The following is an 18,680-nucleotide window of genomic DNA, read 5'->3' on the forward strand; positions in this document are numbered from 1 at the left end:
GCCACAACTGAAGACAAAGCTGACGGTGCTCTGCAACGAACTTCTCCAACCGGACATGCCCATTCCTCCGCCATTCAGTGAAGGACTTGTGGTCTTACTCCCGAAACGGACGAGCAATAACACCGTCGCAACTTTGCGACCCATTACGTTGCTCAACAGCGACTACAAAATTTTTGCTCGCATTCTCGCAACGAGAATGAAAACTGTGATGCATACCGTCATTGGATCACATCAAACGAGTGTTGGAAAGGACAGAGCTATATATCAGACATTATCAGACTATCGAGATGTGATTTCTGTTGCGGACGCTTGCAAAATCCGATGTGCTATCGTAACTTTAGATTTCGCACAGGCTTTCGACAGAGTGAACCATCCTTACCTTTTCCAGATAATGCAGACTCTGGGTTTTCCTCCGCAGTTCATCAGCATCATACAGAAATTGTTACGGAATAGTACATCCAAACTTGTCGTTAACGGTCAGCCAAGTCGCGCCGTCCCGATAAACAGTTCTGTTAGGCAGGGCTGCCCTATGTCGATGGCGCTGTTTGCCATTGCGATCGAACCGCTGCTAGTCACCTTGACGGAACGTTTACAAGGACTCCACATACACGGGCAGAAGATAGTGTGCCGAGCTTACGCTGATGATGTTACCTTCCTAGCTATGAATGTCAATGAGGTCGAGAGGGGTCTCCTGATCATCTCACAATATGAAAAGGCATCTGGTGCGAAACTGCATTGGACGAAATCAGGGATCATGAACGTTGGGCAAGGCATAGGCGCGATCGGTCATGGCCAGCTTAAAGAGATCACTAGGATGACGTGTCTCGGTGTCGATTTTCGGAACACCATCCGCCACACCATTGCCGCCAATTATAAGCAATTGCTCAACAAAATTCGTGCTTGTGCGAAGTTACATAGCGTCAGGAAATTGGACGAGCTTCAAAAGGTTGAATTGGCCAATATTTATATCACTGCCAAAATCAATTATGTGGCTCAAGTTTTGCCCATCCCCACCGATATAGCCAAATGCATGCTGTCCGCGCTTGGACACTTTGTATGTCGTGGCCAGATCTTTAAAGTTCGATATGACACCTTGACACTCCCAACGCGAGATGGCGGACTCAGTCTCACCGATGTACACAAAAAAGCGAAAGCTCTTTATTTCTGCAAAACTTACAAGCTATGGAAACAGTCACCGACCAGTCTGACCGCTCTTGTCCTGAATGAAATCGCACCGACTGATCTTCAACCGCCAATTGATGTGCACCATATACCGACTGCGCTCTACCACTTCAAGAGTTTTCTCTTAGAGTATAGTTATGTCCATACAACAGTCTCTGAAAAGAATTTGACGACAGTTAAGGCAATCTACAACTCCTTTGTGGCAACTAAATCACGGAATGTTATCGAACAAAAATTCCCAAACTACAACTGGGACGCAACGTGGCAAAACATCCACAGCCCCTACTTACCTTCGCAAGTAAAGGCGACGTGGTACGCTGCCGTCAATAGAAAAATCCCGACGCAGTCCAGGCTTCATGCAATTCATTTGCAGGACTCGCCAATGTGTGTCACGTGTAATCTCATAGACAGCGAAGAACACCGTTTCGTCTGTGGTACCACGAAAGATATATGGGGTTACGCCCGACAGAAACTGTCGAGCATCAAGAGGACCTCACCATCTGCGATAACGCCAGCTGACTTTCTCAACCCTGAAGCAATCCCATTTCCCAGGACAAAGCGGAATGCTGTCAACTGGATAATAGGTCACACAGTGCACTATATTTTTAGTACTGGCGATAAGAACAAAGACGATTTCGTTCTATACCTGACCCTGCAGCACAGCATGATCGCACGCGAACGTAACTACAAGGCGACCTTTGCCAACTTTTTAAGCAAGACCATTGTGTGATATGCGATTCGACACTCGACCCGTCAGTCTTGCCATGACGGGGAACGTAATATTTAAAGAACGCCCGAAACTATACCACGAGACATGAATGCATGTTTAACCTTCTTTCGAAGTAAGGCGAAACCGACTATTCGCTACATCATTGAGGAGCAGCAGAGGACAATAACAGACGAAAGATGTGAAGATAACACTAGAGAAAAAAACAAACACTTTTCGTTTTCTTATATTTTGCACCAACAAAGGAGAAGATTCCTTTTTAATCACTTATTTCTTATTTATTTATTTATTAATCCTAACCAGAAAAGGTACTTTAGTTCGACACTGCTTAACATAGTTGATAGTGTCATCATTTTTTTTTTTGCCGTTAACGCCTCACTCACCTAGAAGAAATGGATTGAGTTCTGGTGGAAGAATGGATCCCTTCTGGAAGATCCTCATAAAAAAAAAAAAAAAAAAAAAAAAAAGAGGAAAAAAAAAAAAGTGGTTCAAACAAAATTATAAATAAAAAATAAAAAAATTAAAAAAAATTTCACATATACAAATGGGTGACTGGTATGGGGGCGACATCGAGGCCAGGCCTCAGGATTCTTGACCCCTGCCCTCTTTGCCGCCGCCTGCCTGCCACTACTTCATTAAAAAAAAAAAAAAAAAAAAAAAAAAAAAAAAGTGACTAGGATACCTGGCTCTCACCCAGGAATATATATAAAAAAATAAAGTAAAAAAAAAAAAAAAAAAAAAAAAAAAAAAAAAAAAAAAAAAAAAGTCGGTAGAGCGTCAGACTCTTAATCCCTGAAAATAAAAAAAAAACAAAAAAAAAGATGAAAAAAAAAAAAAAAAAAAAAAAATGGATAAGGCAAAAAAAAAAAAAAAAAAAAAATGGATAAGAAAAAAAAAAAAAAAAAAAAAAAAGTTGGTCTAGGGGTATGATTCCTGCTTCGGGTGCAGGAGGTCCCGGGTTCAAATCCCGGACGAGCCCTAGCGTTTTGTGCAAACTGATCGCACATGAGTGGCTGAGTCGATGCAAAATGCTCGGCGGCAGTATCAAATGAATTTCATATTTGATGTGAGCAATTGACACTCTGATCCGACGTGTGAAGGCGATTACGAAGGTTTTTGGGTACAGATGGAAGCAGATGCATGTTACTATGTCTTGTTTTTAATGATGAAAAAGTGTTTCCGCCCGGGATCGAACCGGGGACCTTCTGCGTGTTAGGCAGACGTGATAACCGCTACACCACGGAAACTACTTGTGTGCGCCATACCTTAGAGACAACTCGTGCTGATGTTGTCATCGTAACTAAAAAATTAAATAAATGCGCTACTTGCATAACAAAGGTACATGCAGAAGATCCTCACATGACGTGGCTCACTGGAGTACAATACGACATAGGCAAGAAAATACTGTTCCCGCCCGGGATCGAACCGGGGACCTTCTGCGTGTAAAGCAGACGTGATAACCGCTACACTACGGAAACTGCGGACGGGAGGAGTCCATCCCCGTTCACTCGAAATTACCTCAGCCTCTCTCCCGTCCGCGAATGCACACACGACGGTTCTTTTGACAGCCTGGAAACCATTACAGCCGAGGGCTCAAGAAGTCTTCGGGGTGCTCGAGAGGGTGTCTGCCGTAGCACCCCTAACGAGATAGCGGCGTTTCCCGCAGTCGTGATTGCAAGTCATAGCAGCAAAAGCAATCACTTTCTTAGCAGCAGGGAGTGCGAGCCCAGCGGCAGCTCTACATGAAGGTACCAATAGCCCAGGAAGGCCGCCGACCGCGGGAATTCGCGCCGCCCCCATCCCGCCAGCCTACACGAGACTTTCCAGAGCACCCTGGACCACATCGAGGCACCCAGTGCACTGAAATAATAGTCATTCGCCATGTCAGATGGCTCGTTGGTCTAGGGGTATGATTCCTGCTTCGGGTGCAGGAGGTCCCGGGTTCAAATCCCGGACGAGCCCTAGCGTTTTGTGCAAACTGATCGCACATGAGTGGCTGAGTCGATGCAAAATGCTCGGCGGCAGTATCAAATGAATTTCATATTTGATGTGAGCAATTGACACTCTGATCCGACGTGTGAAGGCGATTACGAAGGTTTTTGGGTACAGATGGAAGCAGATGCATGTTACTATGTCTTGTTTTTAATGATGAAAAAGTGTTTCCGCCCGGGATCGAACCGGGGACCTTCTGCGTGTTAGGCAGACGTGATAACCGCTACACCACGGAAACTACTTGTGTGCGCCATACCTTAGAGACAACTCGTGCTGATGTTGTCATCGTAACTAAAAAATTAAATAAATGCGCTACTTGCATAACAAAGGTACATGCAGAAGATCCTCACATGACGTGGCTCACTGGAGTACAATACGACATAGGCAAGAAAATACTGTTCCCGCCCGGGATCGAACCGGGGACCTTCTGCGTGTAAAGCAGACGTGATAACCGCTACACTACGGAAACTGCGGACGGGAGGAGTCCATCCCCGTTCACTCAAAATTACCTCAGCCTCTCTCCCGTCCGCGAATGCACACGCGACGGTTCTTTTGACAGCCTGGAAACCATTACAGCCGAGGGCTCAAGAAGTCTTCGGGGTGCTCGAGAGGGTGTCTGCCGTAGCACCCCTAACGAGATAGCGGCGTTTCCCGCAGTCGTGATTGCAAGTCATAGCAGCAAAAGCAATCACTTTCTTAGCAGCAGGGAGTGCGAGCCCAGCGGCAGCTCTACATGAAGGTACCAATAGCCCAGGAAGGCCGCCGACCGCGGGAATTCGCGCCGCCCCCATCCCGCCAGCCTACACGAGACTTTCCAGAGCACCCTGGACCACATCGAGGCACCCAGTGCACTGAAATAATAGTCATTCGCCATGTCAGATGGCTCGTTGGTCTAGGGGTATGATTCCTGCTTCGGGTGCAGGAGGTCCCGGGTTCAAATCCCGGACGAGCCCTAGCGTTTTGTGCAAACTGATCGCACATGAGTGGCTGAGTCGATGCAAAATGCTCGGCGGCAGTATCAAATGAATTTCATATTTGATGTGAGCAATTGACACTCTGATCCGACGTGTGAAGGCGATTACGAAGGTTTTTGGGTACAGATGGAAGCAGATGCATGTTACTATGTCTTGTTTTTAATGATGAAAAAGTGTTTCCGCCCGGGATCGAACCGGGGACCTTCTGCGTGTTAGGCAGACGTGATAACCGCTACACCACGGAAACTACTTGTGTGCGCCATACCTTAGAGACAACTCGTGCTGATGTTGTCATCGTAACTAAAAAATTAAATAAATGCGCTACTTGCATAACAAAGGTACATGCAGAAGATCCTCACATGACGTGGCTCACTGGAGTACAATACGACATAGGCAAGAAAATACTGTTCCCGCCCGGGATCGAACCGGGGACCTTCTGCGTGTAAAGCAGACGTGATAACCGCTACACTACGGAAACTGCGGACGGGAGGAGTCCATCCCCGTTCACTCGAAATTACCTCAGCCTCTCTCCCGTCCGCGAATGCACACGCGACGGTTCTTTTGACAGCCTGGAAACCATTACAGCCGAGGGCTCAAGAAGTCTTCGGGGTGCTCGAGAGGGTGTCTGCCGTAGCACCCCTAACGAGATAGCGGCGTTTCCCGCAGTCGTGATTGCAAGTCATAGCAGCAAAAGCAATCACTTTCTTAGCAGCAGGGAGTGCGAGCCCAGCGGCAGCTCTACATGAAGGTACCAATAGCCCAGGAAGGCCGCCGACCGCGGGAATTCGCGCCGCCCCCATCCCGCCAGCCTACACGAGACTTTCCAGAGCACCCTGGACCACATCGAGGCACCCAGTGCACTGAAATAATAGTCATTCGCCATGTCAGATGGCTCGTTGGTCTAGGGGTATGATTCCTGCTTCGGGTGCAGGAGGTCCCGGGTTCAAATCCCGGACGAGCCCTAGCGTTTTGTGCAAACTGATCGCACATGAGTGGCTGAGTCGATGCAAAATGCTCGGCGGCAGTATCAAATGAATTTCATATTTGATGTGAGCAATTGACACTCTGATCCGACGTGTGAAGGCGATTACGAAGGTTTTTGGGTACAGATGGAAGCAGATGCATGTTACTATGTCTTGTTTTTAATGATGAAAAAGTGTTTCCGCCCGGGATCGAACCGGGGACCTTCTGCGTGTTAGGCAGACGTGATAACCGCTACACCACGGAAACTACTTGTGTGCGCCATACCTTAGAGACAACTCGTGCTGATGTTGTCATCGTAACTAAAAAATTAAATAAATGCGCTACTTGCATAACAAAGGTACATGCAGAAGATCCTCACATGACGTGGCTCACTGGAGTACAATACGACATAGGCAAGAAAATACTGTTCCCGCCCGGGATCGAACCGGGGACCATCTGCGTGTAAAGCAGACGTGATAACCGCTACACTACGGAAACTGCGGACGGGAGGAGTCCATCCCCGTTCACTCGAAATTACCTCAGCCTCTCTCACGTCCGCGAATGCACACACGACGGTTCTTTTGACAGCCTGGAAACCATTACAGCCGAGGGCTCAAGAAGTCTTCGGGGTGCTCGAGAGGGTGTCTGCCGTAGCACCCCTAACGAGATAGCGGCGTTTCCCGCAGTCGTGATTGCAAGTCATAGCAGCAAAAGCAATCACTTTCTTAGCAGCAGGGAGTGCGAGCCCAGCGGCAGCTCTACATGAAGGTACCAATAGCCCAGGAAGGCCGCCGACCGCGGGAATTCGCGCCGCCCCCATCCCGCCAGCCTACACGAGACTTTCCAGAGCACCCTGGACCACATCGAGGCACCCAGTGCACTGAAATAATAGTCATTCGCCATGTCAGATGGCTCGTTGGTCTAGGGGTATGATTCCTGCTTCGGGTGCAGGAGGTCCCGGGTTCAAATCCCGGACGAGCCCTAGCGTTTTGTGCAAACTGATCGCACATGAGTGGCTGAGTCGATGCAAAATGCTCGGCGGCAGTATCAAATGAATTTCATATTTGATGTGAGCAATTGACACTCTGATCCGACGTGTGAAGGCGATTACGAAGGTTTTTGGGTACAGATGGAAGCAGATGCATGTTACTATGTCTTGTTTTTAATGATGAAAAAGTGTTTCCGCCCGGGATCGAACCGGGGACCTTCTGCGTGTTAGGCAGACGTGATAACCGCTACACCACGGAAACTACTTGTGTGCGCCATACCTTAGAGACAACTCGTGCTGATGTTGTCATCGTAACTAAAAAATTAAATAAATGCGCTACTTGCATAACAAAGGTACATGCAGAAGATCCTCACATGACGTGGCTCACTGGAGTACAATACGACATAGGCAAGAAAATACTGTTCCCGCCCGGGATCGAACCGGGGACCTTCTGCGTGTAAAGCAGACGTGATAACCGCTACACTACGGAAACTGCGGACGGGAGGAGTCCATCCCCGTTCACTCGAAATTACCTCAGCCTCTCTCCCGTCCGCGAATGCACACGCGACGGTTCTTTTGACAGCCTGGAAACCATTACAGCCGAGGGCTCAAGAAGTCTTCGGGGTGCTCGAGAGGGTGTCTGCCGTAGCACCCCTAACGAGATAGCGGCGTTTCCCGCAGTCGTGATTGCAAGTCATAGCAGCAAAAGCAATCACTTTCTTAGCAGCAGGGAGTGCGAGCCCAGCGGCAGCTCTACATGAAGGTACCAATAGCCCAGGAAGGCCGCCGACCGCGGGAATTCGCGCCGCCCCCATCCCGCCAGCCTACACGAGACTTTCCAGAGCACCCTGGACCACATCGAGGCACCCAGTGCACTGAAATAATAGTCATTCGCCATGTCAGATGGCTCGTTGGTCTAGGGGTATGATTCCTGCTTCGGGTGCAGGAGGTCCCGGGTTCAAATCCCGGACGAGCCCTAGCGTTTTGTGCAAACTGATCGCACATGAGTGGCTGAGTCGATGCAAAATGCTCGGCGGCAGTATCAAATGAATTTCATATTTGATGTGAGCAATTGACACTCTGATCCGACGTGTGAAGGCGATTACGAAGGTTTTTGGGTACAGATGGAAGCAGATGCATGTTACTATGTCTTGTTTTTAATGATGAAAAAGTGTTTCCGCCCGGGATCGAACCGGGGACCTTCTGCGTGTTAGGCAGACGTGATAACCGCTACACCACGGAAACTACTTGTGTGCGCCATACCTTAGAGACAACTCGTGCTGATGTTGTCATCGTAACTAAAAAATTAAATAAATGCGCTACTTGCATAACAAAGGTACATGCAGAAGATCCTCACATGACGTGGCTCACTGGAGTACAATACGACATAGGCAAGAAAATACTGTTCCCGCCCGGGATCGAACCGGGGACCTTCTGCGTGTAAAGCAGACGTGATAACCGCTACACTACGGAAACCGCGGACGGGAAGAGTCCATCCCCGTTCACTCGAAATTACCTCAGCCTCTCTCCCGTCCGCGAATGCACACGCGACGGTTCTTTTGACAGCCTGGAAACCATTACAGCCGAGGGCTCAAGAAGTCTTCGGGGTGCTCGAGAGGGTGTCTGCCGTAGCACCCCTAACGAGATAGCGGCGTTTCCCGCAGTCGTGATTGCAAGTCATAGCAGCAAAAGCAATCACTTTCTTAGCAGCAGGGAGTGCGAGCCCAGCGGCAGCTCTACATGAAGGTACCAATAGCCCAGGAAGGCCGCCGACCGCGGGAATTCGCGCCGCCCCCATCCCGCCAGCCTACACGAGACTTTCCAGAGCACCCTGGACCACATCGAGGCACCCAGTGCACTGAAATAATAGTCATTCGCCATGTCAGATGGCTCGTTGGTCTAGGGGTATGATTCCTGCTTCGGGTGCAGGAGGTCCCGGGTTCAAATCCCTGACGAGCCCTAGCGTTTTGTGCAAACTGATCGCACATGAGTGGCTGAGTCGATGCAAAATGCTCGGCGGCAGTATCAAATGAATTTCATATTTGATGTGAGCAATTGACACTCTGATCCGACGTGTGAAGGCGATTACGAAGGTTTTTGGGTACAGATGGAAGCAGATGCATGTTACTATGTCTTGTTTTTAATGATGAAAAAGTGTTTCCGCCCGGGATCGAACCGGGGACCTTCTGCGTGTTCGGCAGACGTGATAACCGCTACACCACGGAAACTACTTGTGTGCGCCATACCTTAGAGACAACTCGTGCTGATGTTGTCATCGTAACTAAAAAATTAAATAAATGCGCTACTTGCATAACAAAGGTACATGCAGAAGATCCTCACATGACGTGGCTCACTGGAGTACAATACGACATAGGCAAGAAAATACTGTTCCCGCCCGGGATCGAACCGGGGACATTCTGCGTGTAAAGCAGACGTGATAACCGCTACACTACGGAAACCGCGGACGGGAAGAGTCCATCCCCGTTCACTCGAAATTACCTCAGCCTCTCTCCCGTCCGCGAATGCACACGCGACGGTTCTTTTGACAGCCTGGAAACCATTACAGCCGAGGGCTCAAGAAGTCTTCGGGGTGCTCGAGAGGGTGTCTGCCGTAGCACCCCTAACGAGATAGCGGCGTTTCCCGCAGTCGTGATTGCAAGTCATAGCAGCAAAAGCAATCACTTTCTTAGCAGCAGGGAGTGCGAGCCCAGCGGCAGCTCTACGTGAAGGTACCAATAGCCCAGGAAGGCCGCCGACCGCGGGAATTCGCGCCGCCCCCATCCCGCCAGCCTACACGAGACTTTCCAGAGCACCCTGGACCACATCGAGGCACCCAGTGCACTGAAATAATAGTCATTCGCCATGTCAGATGGCTCGTTGGTCTAGGGGTATGATTCCTGCTTCGGGTGCAGGAGGTCCCGGGTTCAAATCCCGGACGAGCCCTAGCGTTTTGTGCAAACTGATCGCACATGAGTGGCTGAGTCGATGCAAAATGCTCGGCGGCAGTATCAAATGAATTTCATATTTGATGTGAGCAATTGACACTCTGATCCGACGTGTGAAGGCGATTACGAAGGTTTTTGGGTACAGATGGAAGCAGATGCATGTTACTATGTCTTGTTTTTAATGATGAAAAAGTGTTTCCGCCCGGGATCGAACCGGGGACCTTCTGCGTGTTAGGCAGACGTGATAACCGCTACACCACGGAAACTACTTGTGTGCGCCATACCTTAGAGACAACTCGTGCTGATGTTGTCATCGTAACTAAAAAATTAAATAAATGCGCTACTTGCATAACAAAGGTACATGCAGAAGATCCTCACATGACGTGGCTCACTGGAGTACAATACGACATAGGCAAGAAAATACTGTTCCCGCCCGGGATCGAACCGGGGACCTTCTGCGTGTAAAGCAGACGTGATAACCGCTACACTACGGAAACTGCGGACGGGAGGAGTCCATCCCCGTTCACTCGAAATTACCTCAGCCTCTCTCCCGTCCGCGAATGCACACGCGACGGTTCTTTTGACAGCCTGGAAACCATTACAGCCGAGGGCTCAAGAAGTCTTCGGGGTGCTCGAGAGGGTGTCTGCCGTAGCACCCCTAACGAGATAGCGGCGTTTCCCGCAGTCGTGATTGCAAGTCATAGCAGCAAAAGCAATCACTTTCTTAGCAGCAGGGAGTGCGAGCCCAGCGGCAGCTCTACATGAAGGTACCAATAGCCCAGGAAGGCCGCCGACCGCGGGAATTCGCGCCGCCCCCATCCCGCCAGCCTACACGAGACTTTCCAGAGCACCCTGGACCACATCGAGGCACCCAGTGCACTGAAATAATAGTCATTCGCCATGTCAGATGGCTCGTTGGTCTAGGGGTATGATTCCTGCTTCGGGTGCAGGAGGTCCCGGGTTCAAATCCCGGACGAGCCCTAGCGTTTTGTGCAAACTGATCGCACATGAGTGGCTGAGTCGATGCAAAATGCTCGGCGGCAGTATCAAATGAATTTCATATTTGATGTGAGCAATTGACACTCTGATCCGACGTGTGAAGGCGATTACGAAGGTTTTTGGGTACAGATGGAAGCAGATGCATGTTACTATGTCTTGTTTTTAATGATGAAAAAGTGTTTCCGCCCGGGATCGAACCGGGGACCTTCTGCGTGTTAGGCAGACGTGATAACCGCTACACCACGGAAACTACTTGTGTGCGCCATACCTTAGAGACAACTCGTGCTGATGTTGTCATCGTAACTAAAAAATTAAATAAATGCGCTACTTGCATAACAAAGGTACATGCAGAAGATCCTCACATGACGTGGCTCACTGGAGTACAATACGACATAGGCAAGAAAATACTGTTCCCGCCCGGGATCGAACCGGGGACCTTCTGCGTGTAAAGCAGACGTGATAACCGCTACACTACGGAAACTGCGGACGGGAGGAGTCCATCCCCGTTCACTCGAAATTACCTCAGCCTCTCTCCCGTCCGCGAATGCACACGCGACGGTTCTTTTGACAGCCTGGAAACCATTACAGCCGAGGGCTCAAGAAGTCTTCGGGGTGCTCGAGAGGGTGTCTGCCGTAGCACCCCTAACGAGATAGCGGCGTTTCCCGCAGTCGTGATTGCAAGTCATAGCAGCAAAAGCAATCACTTTCTTAGCAGCAGGGAGTGCGAGCCCAGCGGCAGCTCTACATGAAGGTACCAATAGCCCAGGAAGGCCGCCGACCGCGGGAATTCGCGCCGCCCCCATCCCGCCAGCCTACACGAGACTTTCCAGAGCACCCTGGACCACATCGAGGCACCCAGTGCACTGAAATAATAGTCATTCGCCATGTCAGATGGCTCGTTGGTCTAGGGGTATGATTCCTGCTTCGGGTGCAGGAGGTCCCGGGTTCAAATCCCGGACGAGCCCTAGCGTTTTGTGCAAACTGATCGCACATGAGTGGCTGAGTCGATGCAAAATGCTCGGCGGCAGTATCAAATGAATTTCATATTTGATGTGAGCAATTGACACTCTGATCCGACGTGTGAAGGCGATTACGAAGGTTTTTGGGTACAGATGGAAGCAGATGCATGTTACTATGTCTTGTTTTTAATGATGAAAAAGTGTTTCCGCCCGGGATCGAACCGGGGACCTTCTGCGTGTTAGGCAGACGTGATAACCGCTACACCACGGAAACTACTTGTGTGCGCCATACCTTAGAGACAACTCGTGCTGATGTTGTCATCGTAACTAAAAAATTAAATAAATGCGCTACTTGCATAACAAAGGTACATGCAGAAGATCCTCACATGACGTGGCTCACTGGAGTACAATACGACATAGGCAAGAAAATACTGTTCCCGCCCGGGATCGAACCGGGGACCTTCTGCGTGTAAAGCAGACGTGATAACCGCTACACTACGGAAACTGCGGACGGGAGGAGTCCATCCCCGTTCACTCGAAATTACCTCAGCCTCTCTCCCGTCCGCGAATGCACACGCGACGGTTCTTTTGACAGCCTGGAAACCATTACAGCCGAGGGCTCAAGAAGTCTTCGGGGTGCTCGAGAGGGTGTCTGCCGTAGCACCCCTAACGAGATAGCGGCGTTTCCCGCAGTCGTGATTGCAAGTCATAGCAGCAAAAGCAATCACTTTCTTAGCAGCAGGGAGTGCGAGCCCAGCGGCAGCTCTACATGAAGGTACCAATAGCCCAGGAAGGCCGCCGACCGCGGGAATTCGCGCCGCCCCCATCCCGCCAGCCTACACGAGACTTTCCAGAGCACCCTGGACCACATCGAGGCACCCAGTGCACTGAAATAATAGTCATTCGCCATGTCAGATGGCTCGTTGGTCTAGGGGTATGATTCCTGCTTCGGGTGCAGGAGGTCCCGGGTTCAAATCCCGGACGAGCCCTAGCGTTTTGTGCAAACTGATCGCACATGAGTGGCTGAGTCGATGCAAAATGCTCGGCGGCAGTATCAAATGAATTTCATATTTGATGTGAGCAATTGACACTCTGATCCGACGTGTGAAGGCGATTACGAAGGTTTTTGGGTACAGATGGAAGCAGATGCATGTTACTATGTCTTGTTTTTAATGATGAAAAAGTGTTTCCGCCCGGGATCGAACCGGGGACCTTCTGCGTGTTAGGCAGACGTGATAACCGCTACACCACGGAAACTACTTGTGTGCGCCATACCTTAGAGACAACTCGTGCTGATGTTGTCATCGTAACTAAAAAATTAAATAAATGCGCTACTTGCATAACAAAGGTACATGCAGAAGATCCTCACATGACGTGGCTCACTGGAGTACAATACGACATAGGCAAGAAAATACTGTTCCCGCCCGGGATCGAACCGGGGACCTTCTGCGTGTAAAGCAGACGTGATAACCGCTACACTACGGAAACTGCGGACGGGAGGAGTCCATCCCCGTTCACTCGAAATTACCTCAGCCTCTCTCCCGTCCGCGAATGCACACGCGACGGTTCTTTTGACAGCCTGGAAACCATTACAGCCGAGGGCTCAAGAAGTCTTCGGGGTGCTCGAGAGGGTGTCTGCCGTAGCACCCCTAACGAGATAGCGGCGTTTCCCGCAGTCGTGATTGCAAGTCATAGCAGCAAAAGCAATCACTTTCTTAGCAGCAGGGAGTGCGAGCCCAGCGGCAGCTCTACATGAAGGTACCAATAGCCCAGGAAGGCCGCCGACCGCGGGAATTCGCGCCGCCCCCATCCCGCCAGCCTACACGAGACTTTCCAGAGCACCCTGGACCACATCGAGGCACCCAGTGCACTGAAATAATAGTCATTCGCCATGTCAGATGGCTCGTTGGTCTAGGGGTATGATTCCTGCTTCGGGTGCAGGAGGTCCCGGGTTCAAATCCCGGACGAGCCCTAGCGTTTTGTGCAAACTGATCGCACATGAGTGGCTGAGTCGATGCAAAATGCTCGGCGGCAGTATCAAATGAATTTCATATTTGATGTGAGCAATTGACACTCTGATCCGACGTGTGAAGGCGATTACGAAGGTTTTTGGGTACAGATGGAAGCAGATGCATGTTACTATGTCTTGTTTTTAATGATGAAAAAGTGTTTCCGCCCGGGATCGAACCGGGGACCTTCTGCGTGTTAGGCAGACGTGATAACCGCTACACCACGGAAACTACTTGTGTGCGCCATACCTTAGAGACAACTCGTGCTGATGTTGTCATCGTAACTAAAAAATTAAATAAATGCGCTACTTGCATAACAAAGGTACATGCAGAAGATCCTCACATGACGTGGCTCACTGGAGTACAATACGACATAGGCAAGAAAATACTGTTCCCGCCCGGGATCGAACCGGGGACCTTCTGCGTGTAAAGCAGACGTGATAACCGCTACACTACGGAAACTGCGGACGGGAGGAGTCCATCCCCGTTCACTCGAAATTACCTCAGCCTCTCTCCCGTCCGCGAATGCACACGCGACGGTTCTTTTGACAGCCTGGAAACCATTACAGCCGAGGGCTCAAGAAGTCTTCGGGGTGCTCGAGAGGGTGTCTGCCGTAGCACCCCTAACGAGATAGCGGCGTTTCCCGCAGTCGTGATTGCAAGTCATAGCAGCAAAAGCAATCACTTTCTTAGCAGCAGGGAGTGCGAGCCCAGCGGCAGCTCTACATGAAGGTACCAATAGCCCAGGAAGGCCGCCGACCGCGGGAATTCGCGCCGCCCCCATCCCGCCAGCCTACACGAGACTTTCCAGAGCACCCTGGACCACATCGAGGCACCCAGTGCACTGAAATAATAGTCATTCGCCATGTCAGATGGCTCGTTGGTCTAGGGGTATGATTCCTGCTTCGGGTGCAGGAAGTCCCGGGTTCAAATCCCTGACGAGCCCTAGCGTTTTGTGCAAACTGATCGCACATGAGTGGCTGAGTCGATGCAAAATGCTCGGCGGCAGTATCAAATGAATTTCATATTTGATGTGAGCAATTGACACTCTGATCCGACGTGTGAAGGCGATTACGAAGGTTTTTGGGTACAGATGGAAGCAGATGCATGTTACTATGTCTTGTTTTTAATGATGAAAAAGTGTTTCCGCCCGGGATCGAACCGGGGACCTTCTGCGTGTTAGGCAGACGTGATAACCGCTACACCACGGAAACTACTTGTGTGCGCCATACCTTAGAGACAACTCGTGCTGATGTTGTCATCGTAACTAAAAAATTAAATAAATGCGCTACTTGCATAACAAAGGTACATGCAGAAGATCCTCACATGACGTGGCTCACTGGAGTACAATACGACATAGGCAAGAAAATACTGTTCCCGCCCGGGATCGAACCGGGGACCTTCTGCGTGTAAAGCAGACGTGATAACCGCTACACTACGGAAACTGCGGACGGGAGGAGTCCATCCCCGTTCACTCGAAATTACCTCAGCCTCTCTCCCGTCCGCGAATGCACACGCGACGGTTCTTTTGACAGCCTGGAAACCATTACAGCCGAGGGCTCAAGAAGTCTTCGGGGTGCTCGAGAGGGTGTCTGCCGTAGCACCCCTAACGAGATAGCGGCGTTTCCCGCAGTCGTGATTGCAAGTCATAGCAGCAAAAGCAATCACTTTCTTAGCAGCAGGGAGTGCGAGCCCAGCGGCAGCTCTACATGAAGGTACCAATAGCCCAGGAAGGCCGCCGACCGCGGGAATTCGCGCCGCCCCCATCCCGCCAGCCTACACGAGACTTTCCAGAGCACCCTGGACCACATCGAGGCACCCAGTGCACTGAAATAATAGTCATTCGCCATGTCAGATGGCTCGTTGGTCTAGGGGTATGATTCCTGCTTCGGGTGCAGGAGGTCCCGGGTTCAAATCCCGGACGAGCCCTAGCGTTTTGTGCAAACTGATCGCACATGAGTGGCTGAGTCGATGCAAAATGCTCGGCGGCAGTATCAAATGAATTTCATATTTGATGTGAGCAATTGACACTCTGATCCGACGTGTGAAGGCGATTACGAAGGTTTTTGGGTACAGATGGAAGCAGATGCATGTTACTATGTCTTGTTTTTAATGATGAAAAAGTGTTTCCGCCCGGGATCGAACCGGGGACCTTCTGCGTGTTAGGCAGACGTGATAACCGCTACACCACGGAAACTACTTGTGTGCGCCATACCTTAGAGACAACTCGTGCTGATGTTGTCATCGTAACTAAAAAATTAAATAAATGCGCTACTTGCATAACAAAGGTACATGCAGAAGATCCTCACATGACGTGGCTCACTGGAGTACAATACGACATAGGCAAGAAAATACTGTTCCCGCCCGGGATCGAACCGGGGACCTTCTGCGTGTAAAGCAGACGTGATAACCGCTACACTACGGAAACTGCGGACGGGAGGAGTCCATCCCCGTTCACTCGAAATTACCTCAGCCTCTCTCCCGTCCGCGAATGCACACGCGACGGTTCTTTTGACAGCCTGGAAACCATTACAGCCGAGGGCTCAAGAAGTCTTCGGGGTGCTCGAGAGGGTGTCTGCCGTAGCACCCCTAACGAGATAGCGGCGTTTCCCGCAGTCGTGATTGCAAGTCATAGCAGCAAAAGCAATCACTTTCTTAGCAGCAGGGAGTGCGAGCCCAGCGGCAGCTCTACATGAAGGTACCAATAGCCCAGGAAGGCCGCCGACCGCGGGAATTCGCGCCGCCCCCATCCCGCCAGCCTACACGAGACTTTCCAGAGCACCCTGGACCACATCGAGGCACCCAGTGCACTGAAATAATAGTCATTCGCCATGTCAGATGGCTCGTTGGTCTAGGGGTATGATTCCTGCTTCGGGTGCAGGAGGTCCCGGGTTCAAATCCCGGACGAGCCCTAGCGTTTTGTGCAAACTGATCGCACATGAGTGGCTGAGTCGATGCAAAATGCTCGGCGGCAGTATCAAATGAATTTCATATTTGATGTGAGCAATTGACACTCTGATCCGACGTGTGAAGGCGATTACGAAGGTTTTTGGGTACAGATGGAAGCAGATGCATGTTACTATGTCTTGTTTTTAATGATGAAAAAGTGTTTCCGCCCGGGATCGAACCGGGGACCTTCTGCGTGTTAGGCAGACGTGATAACCGCTACACCACGGAAACTACTTGTGTGCGCCATACCTTAGAGACAACTCGTGCTGATGTTGTCATCGTAACTAAAAAATTAAATAAATGCGCTACTTGCATAACAAAGGTACATGCAGAAGATCCTCACATGACGTGGCTCACTGGAGTACAATACGACATAGGCAAGAAAATACTGTTCCCGCCCGGGATCGAACCGGGGACCTTCTGCGTGTAAAGCAGACGTGATAACCGCTACACTACGGAAACTGCGGACGGGAGGAGTCCATCCCCGTTCACTCGAAATTACCTCAGCCTCTCTCCCGTCCGCGAATGCACACGCGACGGTTCTTTTGACAGCCTGGAAACCATTACAGCCGAGGGCTCAAGAAGTCTTCGGGGTGCTCGAGAGGGTGTCTGCCGTAGCACCCCTAACGAGATAGCGGCGTTTCCCGCAGTCGTGATTGCAAGTCATAGCAGCAAAAGCAATCACTTTCTTAGCAGCAGGGAGTGCGAGCCCAGCGGCAGCTCTACATGAAGGTACCAATAGCCCAGGAAGGCCGCCGACCGCGGGAATTCGCGCCGCCCCCATCCCGCCAGCCTACACGAGACTTTCCAGAGCACCCTGGACCACATCGAGGCACCCAGTGCACTGAAATAATAGTCATTCGCCATGTCAGATGGCTCGTTGGTCTAGGGGTATGATTCCTGCTTCGGGTGCAGGAGGTCCCGGGTTCAAATCCCGGACGAGCCCTAGCGTTTTGTGCAAACTGATCGCACATGAGTGGCTGAGTCGATGCAAAATGCTCGGCGGCAGTATCAAATGAATTTCATATTTGATGTGAGCAATTGACACTCTGATCCGACGTGTGAAGGCGATTACGAAGGTTTTTGGGTACAGATGGAAGCAGATGCATGTTACTATGTCTTGTTTTTAATGATGAAAAAGTGTTTCCGCCCGGGATCGAACCGGGGACCTTCTGCGTGTTAGGCAGACGTGATAACCGCTACACCACGGAAACTACTTGTGTGCGCCATACCTTAGAGACAACTCGTGCTGATGTTGTCATCGTAACTAAAAAATTAAATAAATGCGCTACTTGCATAACAAAGGTACATGCAGAAGATCCTCACATGACGTGGCTCACTGGAGTACAATACGACATAGGCAAGAAAATACTGTTCCCGCCCGGGATCGAACCGGGGACCTTCTGCGTGTAAAGCAGACGTGATAACCGCTACACTACGGAAACTGCGGACGGGAGGAGTCCATCCCCGTTCACTCGAAATTACCTCAGCCTCTCTCCCGTCCGCGAATGCACACGCGACGGTTCTTTTGACAGCCTGGAAACCATTACAGCCGAGGGCTCAAGAAGTCTTCGGGGTGCTCGAGAGGGTGTCTGCCGTAGCACCCCTAACGAGATAGCGGCGTTTCCCGCAGTCGTGATTGCAAGTCATAGCAGCAAAAGCAATCACTTTCTTAGCAGCAGGGAGTGCGAGCCCAGCGGCAGCTCTACATGAAGGTACCAATAGCCCAGGAAGGCCGCCGACCGCGGGAATTCGCGCCGCCCCCATCCCGCCAGCCTACACGAGACTTTCCAGAGCACCCTGGACCACATCGAGGCACCCAGTGCACTGAAATAATAGTCATTCGCCATGTCAGATGGCTCGTTGGTCTAGGGGTATGATTCCTGCTTCGGGTGCAGGAAGTCCCGGGTTCAAATCCCTGACGAGCCCTAGCGTTTTGTGCAAACTGATCGCACATGAGTGGCTGAGTCGATGCAAAATGCTCGGCGGCAGT

At 50.7% G+C, this 18,680-nt stretch overlaps 48 non-coding genes across 48 annotated transcripts; 16 read left to right on the plus strand and 32 right to left on the minus strand.

The window, feature by feature from the left end:
- Positions 1-3,083: 3,083 nt before the first annotated feature.
- Trnav-aac (transfer RNA valine (anticodon AAC)) lies at positions 3,084-3,156 on the minus strand. Its single transcript has one exon. It is a non-coding gene; the product is annotated as a tRNA-Val (tRNA).
- A 158-nt stretch (positions 3,157-3,314) lies between these two features.
- Trnav-uac (transfer RNA valine (anticodon UAC)) lies at positions 3,315-3,387 on the minus strand. Its single transcript has one exon. It is a non-coding gene; the product is annotated as a tRNA-Val (tRNA).
- Positions 3,388-3,799: 412 nt separating this feature from the next.
- On the plus strand, positions 3,800-3,871 carry Trnap-cgg (transfer RNA proline (anticodon CGG)). The gene has a single exon. It is a non-coding gene; the product is annotated as a tRNA-Pro (tRNA).
- A 195-nt stretch (positions 3,872-4,066) lies between these two features.
- On the minus strand, positions 4,067-4,139 carry Trnav-aac (transfer RNA valine (anticodon AAC)). Its single transcript has one exon. It is a non-coding gene; the product is annotated as a tRNA-Val (tRNA).
- Positions 4,140-4,297: 158 nt separating this feature from the next.
- Positions 4,298-4,370, minus strand: Trnav-uac (transfer RNA valine (anticodon UAC)). Its single transcript has one exon. It is a non-coding gene; the product is annotated as a tRNA-Val (tRNA).
- A 412-nt stretch (positions 4,371-4,782) lies between these two features.
- Positions 4,783-4,854, plus strand: Trnap-cgg (transfer RNA proline (anticodon CGG)). Its single transcript has one exon. It is a non-coding gene; the product is annotated as a tRNA-Pro (tRNA).
- A 195-nt stretch (positions 4,855-5,049) lies between these two features.
- On the minus strand, positions 5,050-5,122 carry Trnav-aac (transfer RNA valine (anticodon AAC)). Its single transcript has one exon. It is a non-coding gene; the product is annotated as a tRNA-Val (tRNA).
- A 158-nt stretch (positions 5,123-5,280) lies between these two features.
- On the minus strand, positions 5,281-5,353 carry Trnav-uac (transfer RNA valine (anticodon UAC)). The gene has a single exon. It is a non-coding gene; the product is annotated as a tRNA-Val (tRNA).
- A 412-nt stretch (positions 5,354-5,765) lies between these two features.
- Trnap-cgg (transfer RNA proline (anticodon CGG)) lies at positions 5,766-5,837 on the plus strand. The gene has a single exon. It is a non-coding gene; the product is annotated as a tRNA-Pro (tRNA).
- Positions 5,838-6,032: 195 nt separating this feature from the next.
- Positions 6,033-6,105, minus strand: Trnav-aac (transfer RNA valine (anticodon AAC)). The gene has a single exon. It is a non-coding gene; the product is annotated as a tRNA-Val (tRNA).
- Positions 6,106-6,263: 158 nt separating this feature from the next.
- Trnav-uac (transfer RNA valine (anticodon UAC)) lies at positions 6,264-6,336 on the minus strand. Its single transcript has one exon. It is a non-coding gene; the product is annotated as a tRNA-Val (tRNA).
- A 412-nt stretch (positions 6,337-6,748) lies between these two features.
- Positions 6,749-6,820, plus strand: Trnap-cgg (transfer RNA proline (anticodon CGG)). The gene has a single exon. It is a non-coding gene; the product is annotated as a tRNA-Pro (tRNA).
- A 195-nt stretch (positions 6,821-7,015) lies between these two features.
- Positions 7,016-7,088, minus strand: Trnav-aac (transfer RNA valine (anticodon AAC)). The gene has a single exon. It is a non-coding gene; the product is annotated as a tRNA-Val (tRNA).
- Positions 7,089-7,246: 158 nt separating this feature from the next.
- On the minus strand, positions 7,247-7,319 carry Trnav-uac (transfer RNA valine (anticodon UAC)). Its single transcript has one exon. It is a non-coding gene; the product is annotated as a tRNA-Val (tRNA).
- Positions 7,320-7,731: 412 nt separating this feature from the next.
- On the plus strand, positions 7,732-7,803 carry Trnap-cgg (transfer RNA proline (anticodon CGG)). The gene has a single exon. It is a non-coding gene; the product is annotated as a tRNA-Pro (tRNA).
- A 195-nt stretch (positions 7,804-7,998) lies between these two features.
- Positions 7,999-8,071, minus strand: Trnav-aac (transfer RNA valine (anticodon AAC)). Its single transcript has one exon. It is a non-coding gene; the product is annotated as a tRNA-Val (tRNA).
- Positions 8,072-8,229: 158 nt separating this feature from the next.
- Positions 8,230-8,302, minus strand: Trnav-uac (transfer RNA valine (anticodon UAC)). The gene has a single exon. It is a non-coding gene; the product is annotated as a tRNA-Val (tRNA).
- Positions 8,303-8,714: 412 nt separating this feature from the next.
- Trnap-cgg (transfer RNA proline (anticodon CGG)) lies at positions 8,715-8,786 on the plus strand. The gene has a single exon. It is a non-coding gene; the product is annotated as a tRNA-Pro (tRNA).
- A 195-nt stretch (positions 8,787-8,981) lies between these two features.
- Positions 8,982-9,054, minus strand: Trnav-aac (transfer RNA valine (anticodon AAC)). The gene has a single exon. It is a non-coding gene; the product is annotated as a tRNA-Val (tRNA).
- Positions 9,055-9,212: 158 nt separating this feature from the next.
- Positions 9,213-9,285, minus strand: Trnav-uac (transfer RNA valine (anticodon UAC)). The gene has a single exon. It is a non-coding gene; the product is annotated as a tRNA-Val (tRNA).
- A 412-nt stretch (positions 9,286-9,697) lies between these two features.
- Positions 9,698-9,769, plus strand: Trnap-cgg (transfer RNA proline (anticodon CGG)). Its single transcript has one exon. It is a non-coding gene; the product is annotated as a tRNA-Pro (tRNA).
- A 195-nt stretch (positions 9,770-9,964) lies between these two features.
- On the minus strand, positions 9,965-10,037 carry Trnav-aac (transfer RNA valine (anticodon AAC)). Its single transcript has one exon. It is a non-coding gene; the product is annotated as a tRNA-Val (tRNA).
- A 158-nt stretch (positions 10,038-10,195) lies between these two features.
- Positions 10,196-10,268, minus strand: Trnav-uac (transfer RNA valine (anticodon UAC)). Its single transcript has one exon. It is a non-coding gene; the product is annotated as a tRNA-Val (tRNA).
- Positions 10,269-10,680: 412 nt separating this feature from the next.
- Trnap-cgg (transfer RNA proline (anticodon CGG)) lies at positions 10,681-10,752 on the plus strand. Its single transcript has one exon. It is a non-coding gene; the product is annotated as a tRNA-Pro (tRNA).
- Positions 10,753-10,947: 195 nt separating this feature from the next.
- Trnav-aac (transfer RNA valine (anticodon AAC)) lies at positions 10,948-11,020 on the minus strand. Its single transcript has one exon. It is a non-coding gene; the product is annotated as a tRNA-Val (tRNA).
- A 158-nt stretch (positions 11,021-11,178) lies between these two features.
- Positions 11,179-11,251, minus strand: Trnav-uac (transfer RNA valine (anticodon UAC)). Its single transcript has one exon. It is a non-coding gene; the product is annotated as a tRNA-Val (tRNA).
- Positions 11,252-11,663: 412 nt separating this feature from the next.
- Trnap-cgg (transfer RNA proline (anticodon CGG)) lies at positions 11,664-11,735 on the plus strand. Its single transcript has one exon. It is a non-coding gene; the product is annotated as a tRNA-Pro (tRNA).
- Positions 11,736-11,930: 195 nt separating this feature from the next.
- Positions 11,931-12,003, minus strand: Trnav-aac (transfer RNA valine (anticodon AAC)). The gene has a single exon. It is a non-coding gene; the product is annotated as a tRNA-Val (tRNA).
- A 158-nt stretch (positions 12,004-12,161) lies between these two features.
- Positions 12,162-12,234, minus strand: Trnav-uac (transfer RNA valine (anticodon UAC)). Its single transcript has one exon. It is a non-coding gene; the product is annotated as a tRNA-Val (tRNA).
- A 412-nt stretch (positions 12,235-12,646) lies between these two features.
- Positions 12,647-12,718, plus strand: Trnap-cgg (transfer RNA proline (anticodon CGG)). The gene has a single exon. It is a non-coding gene; the product is annotated as a tRNA-Pro (tRNA).
- Positions 12,719-12,913: 195 nt separating this feature from the next.
- On the minus strand, positions 12,914-12,986 carry Trnav-aac (transfer RNA valine (anticodon AAC)). Its single transcript has one exon. It is a non-coding gene; the product is annotated as a tRNA-Val (tRNA).
- Positions 12,987-13,144: 158 nt separating this feature from the next.
- On the minus strand, positions 13,145-13,217 carry Trnav-uac (transfer RNA valine (anticodon UAC)). The gene has a single exon. It is a non-coding gene; the product is annotated as a tRNA-Val (tRNA).
- Positions 13,218-13,629: 412 nt separating this feature from the next.
- Trnap-cgg (transfer RNA proline (anticodon CGG)) lies at positions 13,630-13,701 on the plus strand. The gene has a single exon. It is a non-coding gene; the product is annotated as a tRNA-Pro (tRNA).
- Positions 13,702-13,896: 195 nt separating this feature from the next.
- On the minus strand, positions 13,897-13,969 carry Trnav-aac (transfer RNA valine (anticodon AAC)). The gene has a single exon. It is a non-coding gene; the product is annotated as a tRNA-Val (tRNA).
- A 158-nt stretch (positions 13,970-14,127) lies between these two features.
- Positions 14,128-14,200, minus strand: Trnav-uac (transfer RNA valine (anticodon UAC)). The gene has a single exon. It is a non-coding gene; the product is annotated as a tRNA-Val (tRNA).
- A 412-nt stretch (positions 14,201-14,612) lies between these two features.
- On the plus strand, positions 14,613-14,684 carry Trnap-cgg (transfer RNA proline (anticodon CGG)). Its single transcript has one exon. It is a non-coding gene; the product is annotated as a tRNA-Pro (tRNA).
- Positions 14,685-14,879: 195 nt separating this feature from the next.
- Positions 14,880-14,952, minus strand: Trnav-aac (transfer RNA valine (anticodon AAC)). Its single transcript has one exon. It is a non-coding gene; the product is annotated as a tRNA-Val (tRNA).
- A 158-nt stretch (positions 14,953-15,110) lies between these two features.
- Trnav-uac (transfer RNA valine (anticodon UAC)) lies at positions 15,111-15,183 on the minus strand. Its single transcript has one exon. It is a non-coding gene; the product is annotated as a tRNA-Val (tRNA).
- A 412-nt stretch (positions 15,184-15,595) lies between these two features.
- Trnap-cgg (transfer RNA proline (anticodon CGG)) lies at positions 15,596-15,667 on the plus strand. Its single transcript has one exon. It is a non-coding gene; the product is annotated as a tRNA-Pro (tRNA).
- Positions 15,668-15,862: 195 nt separating this feature from the next.
- Trnav-aac (transfer RNA valine (anticodon AAC)) lies at positions 15,863-15,935 on the minus strand. Its single transcript has one exon. It is a non-coding gene; the product is annotated as a tRNA-Val (tRNA).
- A 158-nt stretch (positions 15,936-16,093) lies between these two features.
- Positions 16,094-16,166, minus strand: Trnav-uac (transfer RNA valine (anticodon UAC)). Its single transcript has one exon. It is a non-coding gene; the product is annotated as a tRNA-Val (tRNA).
- Positions 16,167-16,578: 412 nt separating this feature from the next.
- On the plus strand, positions 16,579-16,650 carry Trnap-cgg (transfer RNA proline (anticodon CGG)). Its single transcript has one exon. It is a non-coding gene; the product is annotated as a tRNA-Pro (tRNA).
- A 195-nt stretch (positions 16,651-16,845) lies between these two features.
- Positions 16,846-16,918, minus strand: Trnav-aac (transfer RNA valine (anticodon AAC)). The gene has a single exon. It is a non-coding gene; the product is annotated as a tRNA-Val (tRNA).
- A 158-nt stretch (positions 16,919-17,076) lies between these two features.
- Positions 17,077-17,149, minus strand: Trnav-uac (transfer RNA valine (anticodon UAC)). Its single transcript has one exon. It is a non-coding gene; the product is annotated as a tRNA-Val (tRNA).
- A 412-nt stretch (positions 17,150-17,561) lies between these two features.
- Trnap-cgg (transfer RNA proline (anticodon CGG)) lies at positions 17,562-17,633 on the plus strand. The gene has a single exon. It is a non-coding gene; the product is annotated as a tRNA-Pro (tRNA).
- A 195-nt stretch (positions 17,634-17,828) lies between these two features.
- Positions 17,829-17,901, minus strand: Trnav-aac (transfer RNA valine (anticodon AAC)). Its single transcript has one exon. It is a non-coding gene; the product is annotated as a tRNA-Val (tRNA).
- Positions 17,902-18,059: 158 nt separating this feature from the next.
- Positions 18,060-18,132, minus strand: Trnav-uac (transfer RNA valine (anticodon UAC)). Its single transcript has one exon. It is a non-coding gene; the product is annotated as a tRNA-Val (tRNA).
- Positions 18,133-18,544: 412 nt separating this feature from the next.
- On the plus strand, positions 18,545-18,616 carry Trnap-cgg (transfer RNA proline (anticodon CGG)). Its single transcript has one exon. It is a non-coding gene; the product is annotated as a tRNA-Pro (tRNA).
- Positions 18,617-18,680: the final 64 nt, after the last annotated feature.

Source organism: Schistocerca gregaria, chromosome 2, assembly GCF_023897955.1.
Source record: "Schistocerca gregaria isolate iqSchGreg1 chromosome 2, iqSchGreg1.2, whole genome shotgun sequence".
In the NCBI taxonomy this organism is placed as follows: domain Eukaryota; kingdom Metazoa; phylum Arthropoda; class Insecta; order Orthoptera; family Acrididae; genus Schistocerca; species Schistocerca gregaria.